At 37.4% G+C, this 13,477-nt stretch overlaps 1 protein-coding gene across 1 annotated transcript in view; it reads right to left on the reverse strand.

The window, feature by feature from the left end:
- Nucleotides 1-11,758: 11,758 nt before the first annotated feature.
- Nucleotides 11,759-13,477, reverse strand: part of KHDRBS3 (KH RNA binding domain containing, signal transduction associated 3) — a 96,559-nt gene continuing 94,840 nt past the window's right edge. The window contains exon 12 of the transcript XR_004359435.1: nucleotides 11,759-12,509. The gene's annotated coding sequence lies outside the window, so the exon portion shown is untranslated. The remainder of the gene's footprint in view (nucleotides 12,510-13,477) is intronic.

Genomic DNA, 13,477 nt, shown 5'->3' on the forward strand with positions numbered 1-13,477 from the left:
AACATGTCTGGGCTAATCCACTCCATAGGCTTCCACACAAACACCCTAAAATTTATTTTGACATTGGTAACAAGAGCTGGAAGCTGCAGACTGCAAAATTCAGCCTTAAAATCAGTGAGGATTTCCTAGAAATAGTACTGCTAAGGGTTGGCACAAGCACAATGCTTACACAAGGAAAGGAAGGGCAGGCACTGTCTCCTGTGGCCTTTTAAACGAAGTTTGAGATCCCTTTGTCCAGCTTTGGAAAGAATTGCTGGATTTGTATTTTTTGAGGGGGAAAGGACATATGAGCCTCTTCTGGTGAATGTCTGCAAGCAATAGTAGCAGCAATGGGATTTCTTACACTCAGTGTGTTCATAACACAGTAATTTAGCTAAGGCTTAATAATTTCTTGCACTACAAGTTAATGTTATCAGTTTAACACCTATAACATCCAGAAGGATTCCACTATTATTTGGTTAGTTATTTATTCCATTCTTATTTATTTAATATATAAAACTTGAAGAAGAAGAACATTTCTACTGTGCTCCCCTGGTTTGTGTCCATGGAACCTTTTGTGGCCCTTGCTTTCCAGTTTGACTGTTACAGTTAGTAATGAGTAAACTGCAATTAGTGTTGGTTCCAATGAGAGTTTGAATGACCTTTTAAACTTTTATAACAAAGAAAATGAAAATAAACTCAGGGTATGACTACACATAGGTGAATGCACTTCAGAAATATACATTAACTAGCATGTCCCATACCAAGATACTCAAATATGAGAGGTGGGAAATAGTAGTGCTGAGGGTTAAAAGCAATTGCCTTTGGTTGTCATATTTGGTGAAATATTCATAGCTAAAATACTCTCACCTCCAATCCAGCTTAGTGTCAAAACTAGGCACCATTTATATAATAGAGTTTTACTAGCTGATTTCCAGATACGGAACTGAGGTTTGTGGAATAAACTATTGCAAACCAGAACTAAAAATAACTTTGTTGGACATCTGCACAAGAAAGTCATGCCTCTTTTCACCAGTTCTTGCAGCCTGTTCAGCTCTTTTGCCCAGAGAATTTGTGGCTGCCCCATCCCTGGCAGTGTTCAAGGCCAGGCTGGATGAGGCTTGGAGCAATCTGGTCTAGTGGAAGGTGTCCCTGCCTATAGCAGGAAGGTTGTAAATAGATGATTTTAAGGTACCTTCCAACTCATACCATTCTATGATTCTATGATTCCATGAATCAGAGAATCTCATATTTATATGATTTTTAATTAACCTATTTCAGTTGATGTCTTTGCTTCATTTGGATTCATCATTTGATGTCCATCATTTAGGGAAGCACTGCAACTTATCCTCCAAGTCAGTGGTGACCATGTCTTGTCTTGTTCACAAGACACAACCCTTCTATCCTGTCAAATACCTATTCTACGTTGTACACATACTGTCAACCCTCTACTTTAAAAAAGCTAAGGTTGCTGAAATGAGGGGGGGTTATGGAGATTGCACAGCAGGAAAGAGAATTTCATATGTGCACAGAGAACCTTTGTGTGAAACTTGAAACTCTTTTTTTTAAGGTACAAAAAGACCAATCCTGAGGGTCTGGAAAATTATCATCCCTGAAATTTGCAAGAGCATTTTTGAAGCTTGGCTTGGCTAATACTGAAAACCAGAAATAGCTCATGACTGGACTTTTCTCTGCGACAGGAAGGAGCAAACTTGCACACCACATGTGGCTAATCTGAAAGAGCTATCTGCATCAGGGTCACTTCTTCATTGTCCTCATTTTGTGTTATGTGAAATTGCCAGGATGATACATCTTCCTTCATGAAAAAATAGATATTTGGTGTATGGATGTGTTCTGTGGTGGTTTGCTTTTTTTTTGTTTGTTTGTTTGGTTTTTTTTGTTGTTGTTGTTGTTGTTGTTGTGTTTTTTGGTGTTTTTTTTCTTTTTTAACATCTCATTTGTATTGTTTACTTATTATCTAATTTTACCAAAACACTTAGGTCAGATTTTTTTGTATAAATTGAGGAAGCAATCTGAAAAACTACACTAGGAATAAACACAAACTCAGATCAAATATAACTCATCCCAAGAACAGACAGAAGGAGCACATCTGGTATGATCATAAGGCCATCTTTTTTTCATTTTCAAACACAAATGACCTCTAGGACACTGAAATTTAATTGCAAACATTTAGTCTGATTCAGTAAGCCTGAAGGTCTGTCTCTTCTAGAAGAGATCAGTAAAATATTTTTCTGGGTAGGGGGAGGTGAAAAGAACTAGTCATCTGCAAGGATATAATAATTTAAGGATTCATCCCTACCAATATCCAAACCGTGGATCTTAAATCTGCAGATGTCTGAAAAAGATTTTAAAGTCAAATAAGGCAGAAGATTAGGAGTTCTTTACTCCCAGGGAATTTCACATGCTTGAAGAACAGCAATTGCTTTGTCTTCTGCTGAAATGCAGCTCTCTCTGGGGTAAAGAGAAGCAGCTGTGTAATAACACATAGTGATGCCACACAGGAACTTGACAGGAAAGGAAAAATTGCACGTGAAAGCACAGCAGCACCAGGAACTTTGCTAGACAAACTGAGCAGTCATTACCCTTTCAGATTATCGGGACAGAGATGGAAATTAGGCTTCCTGTACCACAGGGCATTTAAATACTCCTCTGTGGCAAAGCCTGAAGCTTGATATCTTATTTGAAGCCTGGCAACCACCAGCTCACAAGGCCCTTTGCTTCGCTGCTGCTGCTGCGGGTGCTGTTCTGGTGTCATAACGGCGGATACATGTTCATTCATGAGCAATATCTGGTTACAGACGGAGTTTGCTGGTGTGAATAACTTGGGCTGCTTACAAAAAGGGGGAAAGAAAAAAGGGGGGGAAAAAAAAAGAAAAATTCCTGAAAACAGGAAAGGCAGCAATCTAAATATGAATCAAAAGCTGCACAACCCACAGAGTCAATGGGAAATGAGATGATAAATACCTGGCTCTGGATGAACGTTAGAAGGCTCAGCAATATGGTTTACTTGCTTCTTAAAGGAGGAAGTGCAGGGTGAAAATTAACACAGTTGCTGGAAATCTAGGAGACAGATAATGAGCTTCACCAGAGGCTTAGGAGGTGGGGATGGATTTGCCCATAAAGGAATTTTGCTACACCTAATTAAAGCATTGGTAAACGTAAAAGGCATCCAAAGAAGGAACACTGAAGCAGTCCCTGTGAGGCTCCCAAATTGCTGCTCAAACCAGGAGAAGAACAGGTGATCTGTTAGTACTTTCCCTAGGTTTTCAGTCCTCAGAAATACCTGTTTTGCACAGGTAGGTTTTGCCTGACCTGCCTGGGTGGCAACGGTGTCTCACCCTGTCACTAACCTCCAGGCCTCTTCAGTAAAGTAAGAATCTTTGGATCATAAAGGTTGGAAAAGACCTCCAAGTTCATCAAGTTCAACTGTTAACAAGGCTGGTGAAGGGACTTGAGCACAAGTCCTATGAGGAGAGGCTGAGGGAGCTGGAGTTGTTCAGCCTGGAGAAGAGGAGGCTCAGGGGAGACCTCATCACTCTCTACAGCTCCCTGACAGGAGGTTGTAGCCAGGTGGGGGTTGGTCTCTTCTGTCAGGCAGCTATCAGCAAGACAAGAGGGCATGGTCTTCAGCTGTGCCGGAGGAGGTTTAGGTTGGATATTAGGAAGAAATTCTTCACAGAAAGGGTAATCAGGCATTGGAATGGGCTGCCCAGGGAAGTGGTGGATTCTCCATCCCTGGAGGTTTTTAAGATGAGACTGGATGCGGCAGTTAGTGCCATGGTCTGGTAACCACGGCAGTGTTGGATCAAGGGTTGGACTTGATGATCTCAGAGGTCCCATCCAACCCAGTTGACTCTGACTCTATGATTCTGACTTTTACTTGGGTGAGTAGTCTAAATCAAAGCTGTAAATCTTTTAAGACTTGTTCCATTCTAACCAAACTATATTATGGCCAGGGACTTAAAATTCTGACTGTTGGGGTTTTTTAAAGATATAGATGGATGACTGCCCACTGGACCTAAAATGCTGCGGGTGGCCAAATGAAAATAGATACTAATGTGCAATTTGCTGTTTTTTCTGGTGCGTTTTTTAAATACTAAGAAACTCCTTGAAAAATAAATGCCTGCATGTAATTGAAACTGTTGCCTCCTCTCTAGATGTACCTGTAGTAGAACAAAAGATCTGCAGGGATGATTAATCAGTAGCACTGTTTCTCAAGCACTGTCTGATTAACAGCATTTCCACTTAAGGAGTCCTTCACTGGAATTAGCAGAACAGGGTTTCAGCAGTGAAGGACAATAATAGGTCTGGTGCTGGAGAAGCATAAGGAAGTCAACACTTTCCTGCTGACGTAGGCTGATCATTGGGAATTTACTTCTAATCAGCTCACTTACAGTCTGTGTTTGCACAGGAGAGAAGACAGAGGAGGGAGCACAGACTTCATCTTTAGTGTGTTTATCCATTACTAAATTAATTCTATTACTATATTAACAACTGCAATTATTTCAAAAGTCATCCATGTGGGTCAGGAAGGAGGTGTGAGGTAAAAACAGGCAACCAAGTGAGGCTCCTAGCCCAGGAGGGGAGTGCCCTGATGTTTCTCAGGAGAGACAAATCATACTTTGCACGCTGCTCTGTCCCTCTCTTCAGTGGCTTTCTACCACAGCTGCCTATAAAGGAACCTAGAACAACTACAGGCCAGACTTAAGATCACCTTACCTGCACCCAAAACCCCTGAAACACAGAAGCCTCAATACACACTGACACTTGCAGATGTTTCAAGATTGTGTTGAACAGAACTTGTAATGGTCCTAAAGCCTGTTGGCTGAGGGAGAAATAGAGATATGTACAATCTTTCTTTTACCATGATGGACTTGAGAAGAAAAAGTAACATGAAGAAAGCATGCAGAGTATTTTTTACCTGCTTTCTACGCTTTTTTTTAAAGAAGGAAAAGGAGGAAGGACCTGTAGAGGCTTAGGTTCCTCCCAACTACCTTCAATCGGGAGCTGGCTAAATGGTGACTAGTACACTGCCCCGAAAGAAAGTCATCCTTTAAAAAAGCATATTTTTTGAAAATAAGTTTTAAAAGAATTTGTTTTTAAATGAAATAGTAATTTTATTCCCAATACACATTTTTCTACAAACCAAATTATCCTGGGAAAATTTCAGTTTCTGAGGAATATTGCACCCATATTGCACCAATGACAAACTTCAGGTTTGTTTTGGCTGTTCTTCTGTACAGTGCAAAATGATCATGCAAAGTTATCTACCTGCATCACTACTTCCTTAACAGAACAGCATTTGAAACTTACTGAATTCCTTAAATGTTATGAGCCACAGAGGTATAAAGCCTTACATTTTCATTAGCAGAAGTGCTGCATATTTTCTGTTTCCTTGTTAAAAGATTTCCTGCATGTATTCCAAAGGATAGATAAGGTTATTTAAACAGCTCTGGATAACTGGATAAGCACACGGGAGGTTTTTATTTTCCTTCTGTGTAACCTTTAGTGGTTATTAGTGGGGGCGGATACTAACATTTCAGAAAATAGACCAAAAGAGGAAAACTTTTACTTCCCGTTATTCTGAGTATTTATGCACAGAAATTCACCTGATTTTTCTAGTCTTTAGACTTTCCTTCATAATTTAAAACTTTTCTTTAAGCAGTAATTAACATTTATAGCATAACCACAGAATCACTGAATATCCTGAGTTGGAAGGGAAATTCCTTCTTATACAAGTCCTCTCAGCCAATATTCTAGCAAATCTTGAGATTTAAGATGCCTAAAACCAAAAACATGTGGTCATGTTTAACAGAAGGTTGTGGAAACAAACACTGAGCATGAAAACGTCCTAATAAATGCATATGCTAAGAAGGCTGTCAGAGAAATGCTTGGAGCAGAAGCCACCAAAAGAGAGTCTGTATTTTCTGCTTACAAGCAGAGCATAAAGCTTGTGCCTAAGGAAGGATGGACGGAGAGAAGGACAAACAGACAGCAGGTAAGAAACATGGTTATGTACACCTCTCACATACTCCTATTTGGAATAGTCCCCTCTATGTGGGGGACCTCAGTGCTCCCTACAGTTACCTGAAAGGATGTAGTCAGGAGAGGGTCAGTTTTCTCCCTGTTAACAAATGATAGGACAAAAGGCAACAGCCTTAAGTTGAATCAGGGGAGGTTTAGATTAGATATTAAGAAGTATTTCTTCACTGAAAGGGTGGTGAAGCATTGGAACAGGCTGCCCAGGGCAGTGGAACAATCACTGAAGTGTTCATAAACATGCAGGTATGCTGCTTAGAAACAAGGTTTAGTGGTGGACTTGTCAGAGCTGGATTAACAGTTGGACTTGATGATCTCAGAGGTCTTTTCAAACCTTAATGATTCCGTGATTCCGTATTGTGGGGCAAACCATGTCTTCTACATCCATCGCTACGAGAATTGTCTCCAGTGATTTTCTCTGGGTATCTATTTGTTCCCAGACATTATCAATTGCTGCTGTTTTCAAGGTATCAACAAAGCTGGTTTTGGAACAGAAATATGAGTGGGATTCAACATTCTTCACTTCAGACATCTAAGGTTTAAATATCCAAATAAGTTTAATCACCAACATGAGTCAAGGGGGAAGAAGCAGGTACTTTCAGAGGGTGAGTCAGTCCCTTGAGCTCAATGTATTTCTCTCTCAAAAAGTTGATTTGTCCTTTGAGCTTGTTTCTCTTGGTTGATGATAAGCAGAGTCTGGGCAAACAGTCAAGAATTTGTCATCTGAGGTAGATATATAAGTCAGAATGGATAATTCCAGACTGTTTCTTTAACAAAATTTAGATCCTTCTATTAACTTAATAAATGGATGCTGTTTATTCAAAAAGTATAATTTGTAAGGTAACCACAGCAATATCCAAAATTTTTAAATGTAGCTTGCATGAAGAACAAGAGTTGTGTTGGCATGTCAGCATCAGCGAATACCGGCTTACATTGTTTTCAGTTTGTAAAGGCAGTAAGACATGTACAATAACATACACACAAAATGGTGTATTCATCCTTGCTGATAAAAGGAATTTTGATCATCTTAACTCTCACAGATCACTAGTCTGAAAATCAGTTTAAAAAAAGTGCTTTCTTGTGATGATTAGAATTATTATACAACAATCACTGATCCCTGACTTTCAAGTTCAGACACAGTTATTAGATCATTCAATCTCACTGCTATGTAGGAAAACCAACAGAAGCCAATTCTTTTGCATGTAGCCTGCTGCTGTGGTTAATCACTCTCATTCGAGCCTAATTTCTCATTTAAGACTGCAGAGTTTTTACTCAGTGTTAGTTCTTATTTTTTTTTACTACTAGATTAGAGTCATTTAGTACTTGTTATTTTCTCCCAGTGTGAGTGATTATAAACCATAATCAAGCTTTTTAAGTCTCTCACAGCGAGATATCATCTTCTGTCCTTTTAATTATTCTTCTGAAGAGTCCTTACCAAATATGTTAAATTATGTACACACGCATATAAATATTATTCAGAAGTACACAAAGTGACCTTTCAAAGGGGTATTGATCGTGGCATTTACAAGTTATGTGCTTATATCTTTGAAGTATATCACCAAAAATTAATGAAGATATTCCTACTATGTGAGGAATTCCAATGCCAGACCACATAAAAGTAGAAAAAAAAAAATGTTAGTTACTGCAGGGAGCTAGGATGCATCACTTCAACTTCCTAACATCAAATATGTTTAAATCAAGAGTTAATTCCAGGGAATAAAAACTGGAAAACTCTAAAAAAAAATAGCAAAAAAAAAAAAAAAAGACAACTTAATGAATAGCAGCTATTGCATGGCTTCCCAAGCAAGCTCAGGGGAGATACGCTCCGGGATGTGGAGGCCTTCCTCTTCTATTGCAGAATTTGAAATCTAAGATGCCTTTTAGTATTTGGCCTGCTTTTAAAAACCTATCTTCCCCACTGCTCACCCAGTTTCCTGTTGTGCAATCTGCTTACATTATTTTTTCAATGTTCATTTCCTCAAACCTCTAATTAGTGTAATAAAGTAAATGCAATTCATGGTCATCACCTCAAAACATACCACAACGTTTTTCCACAATCCCTAATGCATTCATGCCACAGTTCTTTCAAGAGAGGTAACTGCCTGAGGATCATCTCTGCTTTCTTGATTTATGCTTCCTTAATTCTGTCAGTCTTACAGGGACCTTGTTTCTGATGTAAAAAAAAATACAGTCTTCAAGTGAATAATGAAAAAACCACACATACTTTCTTATGAATATTCTGTATTAGAAAATCATCCCTGGCATATTTTAAATATCTTAGGGAATTTTCTGTTTAAATAATTTAAATTTAGAGCCTCAAATGCTATAAAAAAGTGAAACTTTTGCTAAACAGAATAAGGTCAATTTTCACAGGTGGGTAATTCTGATAATCAACATTAGTCAGATGATTTCCAATATGCATGCAGACAGCATTCACCATACTTTAGATATTTAGTAATCTTATTTGATTTCAAGCTGTAATTAACTACCCTGAAAGGGCAATTGAATTCTTTAAACTGTAAATATTTATATTGTAATATAAACATTCCAAAATGATTTAGCAAAAGCCCAAAGCCATGAATACATGTTTAGCAGTGTAATTCTGTAGCAATCTCACTGTTTGAAGTAAGACCGCTTTACCCGTGTATTTTTGAATTGGTAATTGCATTATCAGAAGAAAGAACTTAAGAGATAAATGTATTTATTTTCTTTTTTAATATAGCCTTAATAATTCTGTGAGATGGAGTCTACACATTTTCTCTCAGTAAGAAAGACAACAAACCTCCACACTAAGAAACCCCAACTCTTAAAAAAAGAGTGGAAAAACAAAGTAAATAATCAAATGAATAAAAAGTGTTTCATCTTCATGAGATGTTTCGGGCATAAGGATCTTTCACAACCAGATCAACAGCAAGAGCACAAATTATCACTTACTCTTTTGCCATAGAAGCCAACAAACTATTGAGTTCACAGGTTACTGCTTGAGTAAGCATTTGGAGCAGTTCACTATGTTTTGTGTAAGAGGGAGAAAAAAACCCCAGTCTATGGAGGTCAGAAAAAACCCCTACAACTTCCCATTATCTTCAGAAAGGTGCCGAAATTTCACTTCAGGTGAAAATTCTTTCTTGATTCTAAATTTCAGTAAAAGATAAGACCATTTAAGCTATTTTACACCAAATGGTTCTAGGCATAAAAAACTGGTTTAGTATTTAGCTTTACAAAAGCAGGAACTCAACTGCAAGGATTGATTTATATTTAATTTTACTCTGGGTAGTAAGATCAGAATCTTGTTTAGTCAGGAATTCTAGCTCAGTGGCTTTCTATCTTGAAAAAGCATAAGCTATTTTGATTACTGGATATATAGATTCCTAATAAATTTTGTCATAAACCTTTATTAAACATAAATTATTTTCATTTCACAATTTCAAGTACATCTTGACTGAAAAGTGAAATTTTCCTTTAAGCCTGTTCCCTGATTTGCTATTTTTAGGAATGTCAACATTTCATACTTTTTTAATACTTTCCCAATGATGAACCTAAAAAAAAGCCCACACAGCAACGCAGTTTTATTTCAGCCTTTGGCTACAGCTTAAGCATATTCAAAATCAAAGTTTGCCAGAGACGTTCTCTTGACTTGCAATCATGTACAAAACCTGCCTGAAGACAAGGGTCAACGCACAATGAAGTACCTGAGGCTGCACAAACATTTATCTTCGCAATATCTGCTTTAATACTAAATACCTTCAATAATTTCCATTACCGAAGGGGTTTTTCTCCCCATTAAACAAATGCAGCTGTCTTGGGCAAAACTGTTGAGCTTGTAAAAATAGTTCTCAGCCCCTTCAACCAATTAGTCTTTCTCATAAAATTAAAAAGTCGAAGATATTTTGATTCTTGCTGTTCATTTACTTCAGCTGCAACAGCACTGGTGTTCTTGGACATTGGTAACCTAGAAACTCTGCTACAACTTTGGTCTTTTAGGACACATTTGTGAACTTACTACAAAAATCCAATTATAATGCTAAAACAGTTTAAAAAAAATGGCAAAGTTCTGGATGGGGAAATGGAAGCAGAACCACTCTTAAGAACAGACTTGATTCTATTTATCCCCAATCATAATATAGATATTTCAAATTTCTATTGCATTTTGAGCTTTAAACTTTTAGTTCCCTTGCCCAGAAGGATGAAGTTCCAATTTGAAATGCACGTTCTGCAACATCACTTAGAAAGATATACGACCTCAAAGTTGTTCTAATTCAAACAGTCAGGGGACATTATTTCATGCCATTTATTACGTATCTAAATGTGGGGACATGCCCAAGACAGCAAAGGCACTACTGGAAATGCTGTGATGCAGACTGGACAACTAATTCGAAGGCAGGTTTATGTCCTTGCCCAAAACCTTTTAAGTAAGGTGACGTCATGGAGAACTGGTATCATGGAACTGTCATCAGGACTGTCCCACTGTAAAGTCACTGCAGCACAGGTAGGATGAATGTCTATGTATGCTCTTGAAGTAAATGAGAGAGCTACTCCGATGACACCAAGACTTCACTCAAAACACAATCGCAGGACACAATTTTTTACCTAGTGATAATAAAACCCAGCAGAAATGGAGTCTAGAATCAGAGAACGGCTTGAGTTGAAAGGGCCTCAAGTCCAGGCTGCAAAGGCTGGAGACAATCAGTGCTTAAGTTTTCAGTGAAATGAAGCAAAGTACTTGTAACACAAACAGCTGGATGGCCTGCAGTCAGCCCACCTCGACTGGAACCCAGTGGTTCCTGTGTTAGGCCACTCAGTAATGAAATAAGATTTCAGAAAAACTATCACATTTGTGAAATATTTTAATATGTGACTATCAAAGCTAAGTCATACTAGCAAAGTATTTCAGTATTGCCATTAAGGAGCTCTGTCGTTCACAACTTCAGAGTGGAAGGCTTGATACTTCACTCCTTGAACTGTTCATAGCACTCCCCAAATGAGCTTGTATTGGTAATCCTGGTGTCCAGTCCAAATTACAGCAAGTGAAATTGCATTCTGCTTATCTAAATTCCCCACACAGTATCTATATACAGCTTTTATATTTGGCCTGCATTTAAAATGGTAGGTGCTGTTCCACTCCAGAGGCTCATGCCTGTCAGTCTGAAGGGAATGATTACTGTATATCTCCTGCGCTTTTTCAAAGGGTTTTTTTGATTCTGCTTTTCATTTATTTAAATAATTACTATTGCTTGCTGTGGAAAACACTTTAGAAATGCAGTTTTAGCACAGTAAAAGATGACAGCAGGGAAAACTTCTCCAGATTGAGAGATCAGCTAATAAAATCACCTTAAATATTTGAAGTTAAAAAATACGGATTTTTTTTTTTTATGGTCAGTTTATTCCAGGTATTAAAAATTATCTCTTACTCAAGACTCTTTGATTGATGACAAGGTTAATAGGAAATCCTAGTTTTAGCCATATCCCCATAATGTCAAAGCCATTTTTCAATGGTCAGTATGTGGAATTATAAGTTATGAAAACCTGCTAAAGAGGTGGCATTTTGGTGTGAAATTATCATCTTATATTGTTTATTTTCAAAACAGAACAAAGAACCAAATCATACTTTTGTTAGGATGAATTTGAGATTCAGTGAAGAAAAACGCATCAGGTGGAACCATAACAGAGGAATGGAAACATACATGCTTTGCAAGCAGTATTTAGGAAAAAGAACACAAACTAAATTATCAGAGTTTTATTTCTGTTAAAAATTATCACAATCACAATTAATATAAAACAGAAAGCACTGAGGAAACATGACTGTTGGATACAAGATTCATCAAGGTGTAAAAACCACATCCAAGACTCTACTACTGTAGAAAATCTGTGACTGTGTATTAGAGAAAACATTTCTATGCATCAAACACCAAGTGAAAGAGAATAAGCAGCATAGTATAATTGACAGGGATTAAACACCTTCATGCTTTTGAAGGTGATGGAAGTTGGAGCATCATTTCTACCCAAGAGTCTTGTTTTAAGCAGACTTGTTTACAATCAGCTATTACGAAAAGCCTCAGCATAACCACCAATCTTCATTTTAACTTATCCCTGTTGTTCATACGTTAGACAAGCTATTTCCAAAAGCATTTAAATTCTAGTCATGAGACTTCACACACTCTCTTACACTTGCTGCATAAGGCTAAAAACAGTCACTAAAGGAGCAGAAGGAACGGGAGGTCACGTTATTGCTTGTAATAGGAACTTAGATGGAAATTTTTTATTGAGCTCCAAATAAAACATTGTTGCATCACTACACAATTAAGAGTTTAAATATACAATTATTTTAAAAAGTGTATACTGTTATACACTTTAAGGCTTTAATACAAGAAATACTGGACAGGATTTTCATACTCCGTAGCCTCTCGCTGATGTCTGGGCACACGGATAAGTACAATGCTCTAAGCAGTCCATAATTAACATGGCAGAAGTTCCTGAAAGAGAGCAAAATACAATTTATTTGTATATATCCTAAGACTGGTGACCATGAATTCTCTGAAGACTGTTAAGATTATAAGCAGTGGAATCAGGCAATTATGCATATAATTAACGTATGTAGATTTATGGAAATCACTGCAGAAACTATAATTGAAATTCAGTGCAAATGTTATAAAAAGGTTCAATAAAGGTAAATTAATGATATGATTAATTATAACCATTGACATTACTTGCTTGACTGGTAACATACAATAACAGACTAGTGTCAAAGTACAAAACTCTACTAGAATGAAAACACACTTCTAGGTTAATTTGCCCCCTATATTGATTTATTTTTTTAATTTAGAGACCTTCTCAGATGATTTTTCCTCTCTGTTCAAAATCTAATGGATTTCACTTTAGAGATTATAGAAACAAAAACTCACAGGAAAAATGCAATAGCAGAACACTGCTAGTGTATGCTATTTTAGGAACTGTCAAGAGAAGTTTTGCACTGCAAATACATAGTTTCGAAGAGCATCTAATATCAACTGTTTGAACTGATGCAGTTTATAGAGTGCACACCTCTACAGGACATGATAATTGATACCTTTTGTTTTTTAAGAGGCATGAAAACAGATTTTCTTAGGAGAAAGAAAGATTTTAAGAGTTATCAACATGGAGCTTTGGAAGCAGGACGACTTAGTTTATATTGTGAAACCATATGGTAATCATTCAATGATGCACCCAAACAGCCTCTGCTATCAGGGAAACACACTTTTCCCCTGCCAAAAGGAACTTAAACCAATTTAAGTTTCTGGACTTCAAGGCATAGTAGCAGAGAAGTGGCACACATGCTTGCTGATACATTCATCCTCCCTACTGGAGGAGCCAAGAAAAGTTGGCACTAAAAAAAAAAAAAAAAAAAAAAAAAAAAAGAGTTGAGTTGACAGTATAGAACACTGAACTCACTTCTGAATTCACT

Source organism: Chiroxiphia lanceolata, chromosome 1 (assembly GCF_009829145.1).
Source record: "Chiroxiphia lanceolata isolate bChiLan1 chromosome 1, bChiLan1.pri, whole genome shotgun sequence".
NCBI classification, from domain to species: domain Eukaryota; kingdom Metazoa; phylum Chordata; class Aves; order Passeriformes; family Pipridae; genus Chiroxiphia; species Chiroxiphia lanceolata.